Source organism: Benincasa hispida, chromosome 8 (assembly GCF_009727055.1).
Source record: "Benincasa hispida cultivar B227 chromosome 8, ASM972705v1, whole genome shotgun sequence".
Classification (NCBI taxonomy): domain Eukaryota; kingdom Viridiplantae; phylum Streptophyta; class Magnoliopsida; order Cucurbitales; family Cucurbitaceae; genus Benincasa; species Benincasa hispida.
The window spans coordinates 43,458,186-43,470,090 of NC_052356.1; the positions used below are offsets into that span (position 1 = coordinate 43,458,186).

General features: G+C 30.8%; 1 pseudogene; it reads right to left on the bottom strand.

Moving 5' to 3' along the window:
- Positions 1-1,143: 1,143 nt before the first annotated feature.
- Positions 1,144-9,064, bottom strand: LOC120084063 (annotated as a pseudogene).
- Positions 9,065-11,905: the final 2,841 nt, after the last annotated feature.

Sequence of the window (11,905 nt, forward strand, 5' to 3'; positions counted from 1 at the left end):
AAAGTACCTTGAAGATGGAATAATGAGGAATATTTGTTTTGTGTTGAGATTTTCTTGGATAATAGGATAGATTTTGGCTATGCATTCAATGATGGAATTGATTGACGTAATAAGAGGACTAGGGTTTAGGAAGATAAATCGGCAAAGTGTCTTTTCCAATTTCAAATTGGATTACACGTCTTCCACGACATTAAAAAGTATGTTGGTAATTTGGGGGTTTTAAATTAAAATGTATCTAAAATTCTTTCTTAATAAGGGTTGTATCATCACATTTACATGTTTTTGGGGTATGTTGGAGTTTTACAATTTTGGATTTATTAATTTTTGTTTCCTTTTGTTATTTTTACAAATGAAAAATAGTTTTGTCATTTTTCCAAATGAAAAGTTATATTCTTCTTAACCCCTAGTTTTAAGATAAGATAATTACAATATGTAGTATTTTAAAGATTAGTAATTAAGTTTATAACAATATTCTTAAATAATTACAAATAAAATAAAATCTAAAAGTGAGACTATATCATTGTTAGACTCTTAGAGTTGAATCTAAATTTTATTATATCGACTAATATTTTGGTCTTAATTACTACATTTTGCAACTATCTGTGGATAAGTAGGAATGTGGGTCCGAAAACTCGATCCAAGATCTCATTAAGCCTGGGAGAGGACGACCCAAGTACTCACCTCGACCACAGTCAAGGAGGCCAAGGTTGAGGTGAGCTTCCACTTCACAGGACTTGCAATTGGCCCCTATTAAAATTTTTATTTTTAACTATAACACAAATCCAAACATTTTATTTCCATATTTCACAAGATAAACTTACTGAAACTAAAACACAAACAACTTTCATACATATATGGTAATAATTAACTACAACACATGAATGCTAGAATTAAAGAACTTATCAATCTTACATTTTTCTCCATCTTCATGTAGTACCCTTTTCTTAGTCTATTAATATATGAGACATCACAAGATAAAAGGGTGCAATAGACATGGCAAGAAACGACAAACAGAATCGTCTTCTCCACGATCGAAGTTGGAAAGGCCTGAACAATTTCTCCACCACAAAACATCCCGGCGAACTTGAAAAAATGCGTGTCCACGGAAATGGGAGGAGAATATGGGCCCTCCAAAAACTTGAGCTATTCGGGGACTGTGGTTGTGGGTAGTGGGTGGCTTAGAGTTGGAAGATCTTGAAATGCATTGAAGGAAGAAGAAGATGCAGTTTCAGAATGAGAATGGTATAAGAAGGAATCTCCTGGCCTAATCCCAACACCCTCCACACTCCATAACAAAATACTCATCTCCCCTCTTCAAAACCACACCCAATTTTTATAACCAAAACTTTCAATTACTATGTATAATTTTATTGCTCACAATGTTTAATACTAAGTAGCTACATAATAAAGAAAATTAAAAGAAAAAATTCAAATATAATTATAAAAAAAAATTACAAAAATAACAATCAACACCTACAATATTAACAAATATAACCAAACGTAAAAAAATTTGCATATATAGCAAATTTAGTTTAAAAAATTGCTCCTTCTAGTTTTGGCCCTTTTGGGCTAATCTTGGATAGATTAAACGCCAACATTTTGGTAATTTTTTCAAATATTAGTTAATCTATCCAAATCTTATATATTTTCAAATTTTTACCTTTATCGAATTTTATATTTAATTCTTATCTAATTTTAGATTAATTTCTGTTTCCATGATTATATGAATTTCTAAATTTTCAAATGAATTTATCAATTAGATTGGATGATTGCATTTTGATTTTTAAATTTTGGAAAACATTAAATTTTGCAAAAAAGTAAGATATGGAAAATATATAAAATCTCAATATTAATCTGTTCAAGAATTCACCGATTTAATCAGCATGAGATTCATATCAATATTTTATATATTTTTCATATTTTACCTTTTTAAAAAAAAAAAAATCAAATCAAAATCAATCAACTAAAACCAATAAAAAAATCACTTGGATAATTGGTAAATTGATTTGAAATTTAGAAATTTGGCTAAAGATTTAAAAAATTACGTTAGATTTTAATATAATATTTGGTAATATAATTGAATTTGAAGAAAATTTGAAAATATATAAGATTTAATATAAGATTAAGAAACATTATAGGATAGTTAAAAGTATTATATGTACTACTAGAAAGGCAAAAAAGGTCAAAATAATATTAGAAAAAACTTTTTTTTTTTTTTAACTAAATCTAAATTGTGCTAGTTTTGTGTGGTGAAAACTTAAAAGTATTATTCTACAATTTTTCAATTTTATTCCGTGTATAATCTAGAGTAGAAATTAGAATTTTTTTTCCCCTCTTTTTTGGTGCTTTATTTTCTCTTCAACGATAGTTAAATTACACATTTCATCTATAAACTTTTAAAATTCTCACAGTTTGTTTTTTGAAATATAAGAAGTGTCTAATAAATTATAAGTCGTTGAAATTGACTACCTAAACTTTAGGCCGGTTTGATATCTATTTTATTTTTTATTTTTAAAAATTAAAAATTTATAAATATTACTTCTACCAATTTGTTTCTTTGCTCTGTTGTTTAGTTTCTAGTAGAAATATCCATGGGTGGGGCGGGGCCGGAGATGTCATTCCCATCCCGTCCCCGCTCTCCATTTCATTTCTCATCCCCGTGAAATTCTCCACGGGGATCAGGACGGGGATTCCCCTTGGGAAATTCGCTGGGATCGACATTAGAAGAAATTCGAGCTTTAATGTCAGTTGGAAAAAGTGAAATCGGATGTATAATGTCGGTTTTAAAAAAAACGGATCTTTAATGTCGGTTTTAAACTGAAATTGAAGATGGGCTTTAATGTCGATTTAAAACCGACATTAAAGGTGTAATGCTTTTTTTTCTTATTTTATTAAATAATAAAACCCTATATCACCACCTTCTTCTCTCTTACGCCCAAACCCTATCTCGCTCGTGCCCTTCCTTCACCCTTCTTCACTCGTCCGTCGATCTCCTTCACGTCGTCGCTCGCCCGTGTCTGTCGATCTCCTTCACGTCGTGCCCATGTCTGTCGATCTCCTTCTCTTCCGTGAGAGGTGATTATTTAAACCTCTGATCATTTGCAACTTCTCTTCCGTCTATATTGATCTCCTTCATGTCGTCGACGTGAATGAGGACTGTAGACCTCGTAGTCTCCAACATTGAATGAGGTAAGTTTGAGCAGTGTTGGAATTTTGATGTTTTTGTTGATTTTCATTAGTTTTTCAATTCCACCAATTTTTGCTATTTAATTTCTTTTTTCCTTTCCATACACATTCTTTCACAAAACCATTTATAGGGTTATTTTGAATAATCTTTGATTTCAAATGATAAAAGCAGCAAGTGAAAATTTCGATACAATGTAAACTATATACATGTTTGTAAGCAAATTTCTTTTGAATTCATCGTTTAGCTTGTAAAATGAGTTTATTAATTACCAAATTGCAGAAGATTTTAATTTTATTATTATTATTATTATGTTGATGACATTTTATTCATTTGATTTTAGTTGCTACAGTTTTTCAAGGATGGAACCAAAGAGGAAGGGGAAATTTTATTGGGAGTGTTAATTACTCAACAAATGATATATTTTTTACTTTTTTTTTTATATAAATTCGCAATTTCTATAGATTATATTAATGGCATTAATTTGACTTCTCAATTGTTGTTTATGATAATGGCTGACTGAAGAAAACCCAATAGTTTTAGTAGAGAAAGTGTGAGATTGTTGGATGGTTAGTGTTGATAATTGAAGTCATTTTTAGCTTGCCCACTTGAGGAAATGACATCTCCCAAACTTATAGATTAAGCCCTCTGGTCATTGAGACATGTTCAAGCTTTTACTTCTAAGTTGTAATTGTTTCTTATTTGTACTTCTTCCTCTCCTTTCATGTTTTTTTTTTTAAGATTACTTTCTGGTTTAATCCTCTTCTATTGGGATGTTCTGCAAACCACCAAATCAAATCCATAAATTGACATCCAATTCTCTCTCTCTCTATAAACTTTTTCAGTGTCAAGCTGGTGGTGTGTTGAGAATTGGATTCTCCTCCACCTCATTGAGAAACCTTGGTTTTATTTATTTGAGTTTGTATTGGCTTAACTCTATTATGTTAATGGTTCTTATAGATAAGATGGTTCAAAACTAGTAGGATAATTTTGATTCCTTTTGCTAAATGATGGAGAACTATGATGATATTGAGGCTTGAATTCAGCAGACTCCAAATCTTTGTTTGGTTTTTATGAGTCATTATTAGGTGTGAGCTTCTAGAGATTGAAAGGGCCAAACAAGTAAGAAAGATGAAAGTTTCTTTTTCTTTTTCCTTTTCATAAAACATGGAAAATGAGGTGATGTATTATGCAGCAGTTATCAATGTAGCTCCTAATTGGTATGCCTCTTTTATTTTGCTTAATAGATGTGTAAACTAATTGGATATTGGTTTCACTATCTCGTTTTCTCTATGATTAATTCGCTTGAAATTAAAGAGTGCAAACTTTGGATTGTTAGTGAAGTACGTTTTCAACCTTTGAGTTTGCTTGTTCAACTGCATATTTAGAATTAAACATTTGTTGTTTCAGTTAGCTATTAATTGTATTTTCTGAACAAAACTTCTTACTTTATTATTCAGAATAACCCTGGAATTTTGTTTTTTGGCTTTTCTTTTCATCGATAGGAACTAAGTCCTTGATATTGACTCATACAAAATACAGCTAAGGACACGGTTTATTGTGATATTTGTATGGATTGATATTTTTTTGATTCAATATTTGATTTTGAATGAAGTTTTTCATTTGTTAGGTTCAAGTTTGACGTGTAAGGCTAAATTTTGATTCTTGGGGATTTGGAAGGAAGATAGGAAGATTGCATTGGACGTATTTTAAGAAGGTTGACAAGTGGAGAAGGTGCAATTTATGTTCATTCGACTTCTTTATAACAATTTAACAATTGTTTTTAACTTCTTTATATGCAGTGTCCTCATCAATTAGATTTTGTAGGATACGGGTACTATGTGCAAAAGTATATACACGAAATAGTGTATAATCCTACTACTCCCATTACTAGCCTCGTACGTAAATTATTTATTTTTTATATAGTACTAGCTTTAATTTAATAAATGGACGTAAACTTATGTTGAATTTATCTTTTTTTTTTTCCTTTTTGTGGTTCAATACAAAAGATGCATATACGCAGGGAGAGATCGACGTAATTCGGACCCAATGGGCAAGTTTTGTTGGCCATTTGTGTAAGGATGTAATTCTTATTTTTTTTGTCTCAATAGAATGTAAATGCTAACTTAGAATGTATGTAAATTTATCTAACCATGATCTTTGTGAATGGAATTAGTACTCATATGATATTTGTGAATGAGAGAAATGATGTCTTGGTGTAAGTATTCTATGAAAGTCTGGTTCTGGTATTATGATTCTTGTTTGTGGATAAATTCATAGGTGGAAGACATGATCTGTTTATTATTGGAAGTTGTATTCATGGTATTGTGATTCTTGTTTATTCATGGAATTAGTACTAATTGATATTTGTGAATGAGAGAAATGATGGCTTTGGTGTAAGCTATATTCTGTGAAAGTCTGGTTCTGGTATTGTTTTGCAAATTTTGGTGGATAAATTCATAGGTGGAAGACAAATATTGATGAGTATAAGTAATGGATTGGAAATATTGATTCTTGTTTGTGGATAAATTTATAGGTGGAAGGCAAATATTGATGGGCTCGCCATGCGAATTTTTTTATACTTTTTAATATAAAACAATGACGAACATTTCCTGACCCAACACGAGACATATAATGTCGTTTTTAATTTATTTGACCAAAAAAATGGATTCGGCAACGGAATTTAAAAAAAGGTCAGATTCGGGCTTCAATGTTGGTTAAGAATTAAAAAAAAAAAAAAAACAAGCTTTAAGTCGGTTGCAACCGACATCAAAGACCTTCAATGTCGGTTGCAACCGACATTGAAAGCTATGTTATTAGTGTTATTGAAGCCCTTTAATGTCGGTTTAAAACCGACAATAAGGGCTTTAATAACACTATCTTTAATGTCGGTTGTCAACCGATATTAAAGCCCTTTAATGTCGGTTTAAAAGCAACATTAAAGCCCGAATTTCTTCTAGTGCGGGTTCCCGTGGGGAATTTTTTCTCATTACCTTTTTTTTTTGTAAAAAACCAATTAACTTAAATCACTAATGTGAGCAAATTTTAATTAAATAATTAACTTTATTACTAAATTATTTATTATGGTTAATTTTATATGACAATTTGAATTTAAAATAAATTACTCAAATTTTGGCCTAAAATGCTAATTAATTTTTTTTAGTAGAAAGAAATAAATATGAATCAAATTTTTCACATATATGATCTCAATTTAAACATATTCATTATCTTTCCTAATAAATAATCAAATTTGAAATTTAAATGTAATATTTATATAATAATAATAATAAAATATTACATATTCTCAACATTTTAGTTGATCTATCACAGTCACATGAGAAGCTGTCTCTTATACACATCTAGATGTGTATAAGAGACAGGAGGAGGGAGTGGGAGAAAAAAATTCCTCGTGAGTTAAACAGGGATGGGGACGGGGAATGCATTTCCCATCCCCATCCCTGTTTAGCTCATGGGAAATTTTTTCTCCCACTCCCTCCCCCATTTCCCGCCTAATCGGGAATCCCCGCCTCCGTGGAGAAATTGTTCATCTCTAGTTTTTAGTATTTTTTTTAGAAAAAAAAAAAAACAAGAAAAACAAGCCTAATTTTGAAAATTGAATTAAAAAAAATTAAAACTTAGTTTCTTTATTAGATTTTGACTTAGGATTCAATAATTTAGTTGAGAAAGATGAAAACTATGTGAAATTAAGAACAAAGATAAACTTATTAGTGTCTAGTAAAGATCTTTGTTTTTTATTTTTTTTTTAAAAAAAGTTAAATAGATCAAAAACTTATTAGACACAAAATTAAAATTTCATTGATTTATTTGCACACGAAATAGAAAATTTAAAGACCTTTTAGATTTATTTTTTTAATGTTGATAGATCAAATAAATGCAAATAAGTTATTTATGCTACCTTATTCAGATATTGCGGCCAAAAGTGAAGGAATATGCGTCGATTGTATGAAAATTAGCTCAGAAATACAATAAATATAAATTATCGCAATTATACCCACTAACATCATCAAGATGGTAGAAGAGGATATTTCTACTCTGTTTTGTAGGAAACCAAGTCACTGCTTGCGATCAAGGCTGAACGATGTTCTCGTAAGTTTTAAACATAGACAAACGTGCAAGCATGGACTAAAATTGTACTTTAACCATACTACTTTATTAAGCTTATGGTTGTTACTTTACTATATTAATGGGATTTAACATTTATAAAAATGTATAAGATTCAGGAGTAGAAAAGTATACCCTAAAACTTTATACATTTATAAAAGGGTGTGAAATTAGGGAGTAGAAAAGTATACCCTAAAACTTTATACACATAACCAACCCGAAGGATCAGTTTCCAAAATCGATCATATTCAATCATCAAATTTTCTAGTTAATACATTTTTAAGTAAGAAAGAAAGGAACAAAAAAGATAATTATTTTAAATGATAAAATTACTAAAAATATTTTCAAGTACAGCAAAATATTACTGTTTATCAATTATAGACTGTAATAGATATCTATGTGATATATGTTTAGTCTATCACCGATGGACAGTAAAATTTTATTATATTTATAAATAAGTTGGCTCATTTTTTTTTTATTTGAAAACAAAGAAAGACATTAATGGCAATCACATCTCTTCTTGAAGAGCCTTTAGAATGGTATGACCACGAAGGATTTGATCATCATCTCTCCTTCCAAGAATGCATTGAGCCATGTGAATTTTGGAGCCTCTTAGCTCTTTCAATTCAGGCCCAAATGGGTTTGTATCACTAGATGATGTGAAATGGAATTTGATTTCTTCTGCACCTATCAAACAAACAAACACAAATTTTAAATCACAACTTTATGCAATCTTACAACTTTTCTTAATTTCTAGTTTATTCCCAACTTTCAAGTTCGTATGTAATAAGTTTCTCAATTTTACATTTTTTTAGAATTAAATGAAGCTATTAGACATGCAAGTGTCTAACCTATTCAGAATTTGTATTTAGCATATTTATTTATTTGTAGTTATTTACGATTATAATCCTAAGGTTTAGAGTAGTGCGCTATATAAACTCTCTAATCCTAGAGGCACTGTTTTTTTATGTAATTTTCTGAAAACATTATTCTTAATAATACTGTTCTCCCTCTGCCCATGGACGTAGTTAGTGAACCACATATATTTGTATGTCGATCTTCTCTATCTCTACGTTCCTTTTTGTGTTTTTTAATTGTCGATTTCATAACAAGGACATATTAGACTTTCAATTACGTGTTCAATAATGAGTATATGAATTTTGAAAATATTAAATAGACTATCAAAGACTCGTTAAAACTTAGGAATGCAAACAAAGTCCCGTATTTGCTAGTATATTAGTGAGACAATTATATTAATTAATATGAGACATTAGTTTCAAAAGCAAAGCTATGAAAGTTCATTTCCACTTAAAGTGGACACTATTACCAAAGTGAAGATAGATGGAAAAAAAATAAAAAATAAAAATTCAAATAGATATTGAAAGTTTTGAAAGATTAGAGACTAAACTTATAGATTTATAATATCGTTCTTCTGTATTAGATCTCGAGGCTTGTTCTTGTCCCTCTTGCAAGTACCAAAGATACAGCACCAAGTGAAAACCCATGAATTTTGTTGTCTGTTCCTTTAGTTTTGGCCAAGAAGCATTCACAGGCAGCACCCACAATCACTGTCTCTTCAGCCATAAATTCAAGCTATTTTGGGTACTTGAATAATAAATTGGTTGATGATGTAAAAAGATAGAACAATATTTTAAGATTGATATAAAGGATTTAAGTAATGGGGAAAGGGCAAATTGATGGGTACTCACCAAGCTTTGCACTAATGATTTTCATGTCCACATTTTGATTCTGCAACATAAATTAGCAGCAATTCAACTAACAATGAAATGGATTTGAAGAACAAGTTAAGAATGTGTTTGGTTTAACTTTTCAAATATTTAATTTTGAAAATAAATCATTTTTAAAAAAATATTGAAATGTTTGACAACCGCTCAAAATAGTTTTTGAAACACTTATAAAGTGTATTTTAAACCATTTTTATCAAAAGAATTTAAATAATATTGTATTATTTGAAACTTACATTTTTCTTTAATTAATCCAAACGAGCCTTATATAAATTTGTGTAATTTTAAAGTTTGGATTAAAAGTTTTTGAGGTTGTATAGTCCCTTATAACCATTATGAAAATTTTGAGAATTTTTGTACCATGAGTTTCTAAGTGTCGGAAGTGTTTGAGAAGTGTTTTTAGTACATGAAAGGTCATTAATTAAATTTAGTTTGACCCATGAATTGAAGTTTTTTTTTTTCTTTTTTGTAGTAAATATATTTATAATAATTAGGGCCAAAGAGAAGAAGACCCGTGGAGAAGAAGACCGAGGATTGTCATGGTGAAATTCAGTTAGGAAGATGCTGAAATTTGAAGAAAACTCGAGGTTGGTCTAAGTTTTAAGCAAAGTCGAGCAAGCTATGAAGTTTGGTAAATTTTGAGCTATTTGGGAGGAATTAGAAGCTCAAATTTGGAGATAAGTAAGTTCAAAGGAAAGAAAAATTGAATTAAATTAGCTGGAAGTAGTGTTTGGTGGATTAAAAATTTAATATGGAAATTAGGTATTTGAAGGGGGGCTGCTGGCGGAGGTTGAAGAAGCTAGGCGGGGAGTTGGCCTATCAGTGAGGTGTCTCGCGCATGTGCCAGTCGCGCACAATACACCCACAATGCGTGCGGCAGTGCCCATATCTAAGATCGCGGTCGTGCTCACTCGCCCACACTCGACACCAATCGCACGCTCGTTCGACGCCCGATCTGTGCGCCTCCACGCCTAGCTCACGCACGTGTGCGGCTGGTCTTGCCATCCATCTGGACGCTCTATGCGCACGCCTAAGCACCCATGTGCGTATCCACATCTACCCTTGTCATGCGCTTAGCTGCCATGGACTTGGCATTGGCCTAATTTGGGAGTTTAGAGTTGGTAAGAAATTTTTTAGGCCATTAATGAAGTGCTATAGATTTTAAGCTATAAAAATGACTAAGTTTGGACTCAAATAGGAATTTAAGGATTAATTAGGAATTAAGAGAGCATGTCTAAATGGTTGGAATATTTAGAAGTTATTAAGTATTTAAGGTTGTTCAAAAGTTAACCAAGGGATACTAATTCATTTTTCGGGCCAAATAGAGATTGGAAGAGGCTACAGACCATTGGAAGCTAATCAGTGACAGTGAATGACAAAATGTTTTTAGAAATGAGTTCTTTGAAAATTTCAAAGCATGATTTCTTTTGATAAAAAGTGCTTGCTTTGAAGCTATGATGAAAAGGGTTTATTTACTATAAGTCTCATGATCTACTTTTCCAAAGGCTTTGATTTAAGCATGTTTATAAGACTTGCAATTTATTAGCATGATTGAACTTATATGTTTCTAAGGAAAGCTAGTTGTTATCCATGCTTTAATGCTTCTTATATGTATATATTATTTGATGTTAAAGTACAATTTTATGAATTATTGAATCATGTACCCTAATTTAAGACTTTCGATACTCAAAGAGATGAAGATATCTGGAAAGTCCAGTGGTAGTATATTATAAGTCTTTGGAACCTGCCTTGGTGCACACATAGGCTTTGGATCGTGTGTAAGGGTGTTTAGCCTTTTTAGGACATTTCTACGTGCACGTATGTGAGTTATCGACATTGATTGTATTGAAATTACTCTATATCAGCTAATGTTATCGACGTTGAATGTACTGAGCTTGCTCTATCTCAACTAAGGCTTTGGCACAAGTTTCTTAACTATTTATGAGTAATGAGATTTAAGCATGTTTTCTAGCTTTTAGATTTCCTTACTATCTCTTAACTTAAAGCTATGGAAATGTATACTTGAATATTTTATTACCATTGAGATTCTGAAAACATGTTTTTTTACTCTAGTTTAATTATTTCTTCCAAGCATGTTTATACTTAACTAGTTATTCACTGAGTTTCTCAACTCACATTTTCAAATGTTTTTCTCTCCCTAAGTAGTGATCGAGTTTTCGACGCCTAACTTACTGCAGTAAGTCTGCCATTATCTCAGATTATAAATAGATCAAAGTTTCTCTTAGATCCTGAAATTGTGTTTTGTTTGCCCTAATGTTTTGCAAACATACTAGTAGGTATTGAGTGAGATTTTTCAATATGTACCTATTGTAAATATTTTTGTAAGTTTGGCTCAAGCAGGTGATGAATAGAGTTACTGTTTCCTTAAAGGCTATGCTATGAGATTATGTATGTTGTATATATATATATATATACACAATTGTTTACAGGAGAAGCGGGTGAATAAGTTGAACAGGTTATATGTGGATAGTAGATATCATAAGAGGGTTGATATTTGTTGTCTTCACATCTCTTCCTGGTTAAAAAAGTAATCTGGGAAGAAGTGTGACAGAAGTTGTATAGTCCCTTCTAACCATTATGAAAATTTAGAGTTTTTATACCATGAGTTTCTAAGGTACTTGAAAACCAAACAGTTTGAGAAGTATTTTTAGCACATGAAAGGTCACTCACTAAATAGTTTAACCCACGAATTGAAGTTTTTTTTTTTTTTTCTCTTTTTTAGTCAATATAGTTATAATAATTAGAGAAAAAGATACAATTCTAGTTATTAAGTTTTGAGTCAAATTTACCTATGATCTCTAGGTTTCAAAAGGTTAAAACTTTTAACTCCAAA